The sequence below is a fragment of the Alexandromys fortis genome, unplaced genomic scaffold (assembly GCF_014885135.2).
Source record: "Alexandromys fortis isolate MF-2015 unplaced genomic scaffold, M_Fortis_MF-2015_v1.1 scaffold_253, whole genome shotgun sequence".
Taxonomy (NCBI): domain Eukaryota; kingdom Metazoa; phylum Chordata; class Mammalia; order Rodentia; family Cricetidae; genus Alexandromys; species Alexandromys fortis.
In genome coordinates this window covers 1,486,719-1,490,155 of record NW_026068124.1, presented here as the reverse complement: position 1 = coordinate 1,490,155, position 3,437 = coordinate 1,486,719, and positions in this window count along the sequence as shown.

Sequence of the window (3,437 nt, the reverse complement as noted above, 5' to 3'; positions counted from 1 at the left end):
TCTGTTGAGAATTCTCTGTTCAGGTCAGTGCCCCATTTTTTAATTGGGTTAATTAGCATTTTAACGTCTAGTTTCTTGAGTTCTTTATATATTTTGGAGATCAGACCTTTGTCTGTTGCGGGGGTGGTGAAGATCTTCTCCCAGTCAGTGGGTTGCCTTTTTGTCTTAGTGACAGTGTCCTTTGCTTTGCAGAAGCTTCTCAGTTTCAGTAGGTCCCATTTATTCAATGTTGCCCTTAATGTCTGTGCTGCTGGGGTTATACATAGGAAGCGATCTCCTGTGCCCATCTGTTGTAGGGTACTTCCCACTTTCTCTTCTATCAGGTTCAGTGTGTTCAGATTGATATTGAGGTTTTTGTTTGAATACTTAATTTTACCTGTTTTTTAACTTGACGGTTTTATAATCTGCCCTTTTTAAAGACCATCTAGAAAGACAGAAAAGACTACTAAAATAGTTTAAACACAATCTAAATAAACAGACATGCTTATTTATTTAGGGGACTTTATGTGCTACTCAGGTGCATGCTGCAAATATCTAAAGTTGAAAAAATATAGCTCTGATAGACAAAGTAAAACATATTTTTATGGACATGGTAACTTAAGTGTTCTAACACTGGTATTTTTGTTTGCTTGTTTACATTTAAAATTTTCTTCAAAAGTTAAAGCTAAGTTAAATTTAGAAAGCAAAAATATATTTCAAATGAATTGTGTGCAGGAAGACCATTACAATGTGCTTAATTTCCAAGGTCATAGATAACAACTCTCCAAAAGTATGAATTAATATCAGAAGGTCAAAAGAGAAGAATTAGTAGACCAGTAAGTCATCTTCTGTGTAATCTTTCAAAAGCCACATGCACTGTGTTTCACTGAATTTCACTAACATCTTCACAGTAGAATACAGTGTTTTACGGTAGGTAAAGATTAGGCTAACCATTCATGAAACAAAGGACACTATTACTGAGGTCACACTATGTGATAATTATTTAGAAATCCAAATTTGACTCCAGAATATACAATTCTCTGGATGAACTTTAAGTAAGACTGTGAAAACAGCAGTTGTTGAAATAATCAGGCTGGAGCATTCTATCATTTCTCAATTGAGGCTAAAGAAAATTTACATGAACAAAAGAGATTAATTTCATAACAAAAATACCCCTAATATATACCTAAAGTTCCCAATCAGATAATGTAATAGGTATATTTCATATCAGATTTTATTATTCAAATACGCTTTTTGTGAGTCTGAAGGATTGTTATTAACTGATTCTTTCTGGAAATATTTGCTCTCACTTTCTTTCATTTGTAAATTCTAGTGTTTCATTAAGTTCCATGAAGAAAAGGGAGGAAGTCGGTACTAAATTACAAAATATGCTCTCTAGTGAGCTATGGTTTCCCATGAAGTATGTGTTTTCTTAATCTCATGGTTAAGCATGCTGACATTCATTCTTATAAACAATCCATCATTTCTAAAGGCAACCCTCAGAAAATGAGTTAAAAGGCATTGCTCCAAATTTCAAGTTCAGAATTGAAATTGGGTGCAGACATGGTTGATCCTCAAACAGGGAAACTTCTCAATATGTTTTCTGGCTTTGAACTTCTCTGATATCCATGATCTACTATAAGACTAACAATTAAAGAGATTATCTAAGACATTATTTTTATATTTCAGGTATAGATCAACATAAGGCTTAATGGTCTTTTCATTATCCCTCCTGCTTTACAGAAATCCATGTTGAACAATTGTTGGTAGATGTTTACACATCCAAATACATTTGTACAGTTGAACTCCATCCCAAAGTCAAAGCCATGCAAAAGTCTTAAAATGTTGTATCTAAGCAATAGTGAGGAGACCATAGTATAAGCAGTTCATCAACTGGATGAGGTTGACACTTGCTGAGATTGTGTTATCAGAGAGAATGATCTGCCACAACACAGAATTATAAAAACTATAAAGAATCAATCTTACTTTCCCCCTAATCAAGGGCTCTGCCAATTTCTGAGCAGAGCTACATGTCTCCCAAGCCACTGAATTTCTGATGTGAGTCTTGGCAAGTGTCAGCTTTCAGGTCCCAAATAATTCCTAGTTGTGAAACGGAACTATTGGGTCATCAGAGTTACATGTATCAGGCTGCATATGAGGTCAAATGTTCTCCCCCTATTTCAAACTCATTCTGAACAACTTCTTTAGCTCTCTCTTTCAATTCAAGATTCTTTGTTTTATTCCATATGTTTCCTTATTAGGTACACATGAAGTTTAAAAATAGGACTTGTATTACTAGCTATATAACATATAAAATTCAAATAAAGAAAAAAGAAGATTTATATTAACCCTCTGTGTAAGAACATTACATATTGCAAAAACTTTCAGGTAGATGGAAGTTCTGTTTGAATAGGCATGATTTGAGGGAAGAGGCTACTAGAAATAAGAAAAAGAATAACTTATATATACATTTAAAATTCCAGTTTCTCAATATTTGTGCCATAATAACATATAAATGAATATATGATTAATATGTATACATAAATGTATGTGAGTATGTGTGTGTACATGTGTGGTAAGAATCAAATAGGAGCTTATATATGTACTACATCACTGGGTTGTGGTGTCACCTATAGTTTCAATTTTCTAGAAACAAGTAGACATTTCTTTAAAAAGATTATTATTGTTATATAAAAAGTAAATAATGATTTTAGACATTGCAAGTTATTAGTGTGCTTTATTAAAAGTAATTAGTTCTTTTCAATAGTTCAAATGCAGTGGCAAATTCCGTTGTATTTATGACAAACCAAACTCTCACAAAAATCACTGTCATTGTTAATGATATTTAAAAATTCTGAATACAAAATAGCCTAATTAGTCTTCAATAATTATAAAAATTGACCATTACTCCAGGAAAATACATAACGCCATTTTTGTAATGAGGAGGTGCAAAATCCAAAATAAGAAAACTATTTAAAAACAATAAATGCTGCTAGAAACATTGACAAATCACCGTGTTTACAATTTAGTTTACCATTCTCATTGATTGCAATTCACAAGCATATTTTACAAACTTAAATTAGAAGTCATCTATAAATTTCTCTCTGAATAGACCAACAGTAGTAAACATATCAGAAGTCATTCATCTATCTAGCTATCCTTGGCCACAAAAGTACATAGATAAAAAAGAAATAGAGTTCTCTTATGATATGAGATATGTCAACTTGTGACTCTACCTTATACAAAGATGAAGCTGGATCAACACTCAGAATAAGTACACAAATATTTTCTTATCTACAGATAAAATAATAAAGAATTTTTGTGAAGGAACAAGAAGAAATAATACACTGGAAACCGTGCCAGAATATAAAAAAAAGATGAAAGGAAGAAATTATAATATTGAAAAGAAGGTGAGAGCAAAACAAAGTGGAGAAAAAGACTCAAATTGGGAATGTGGA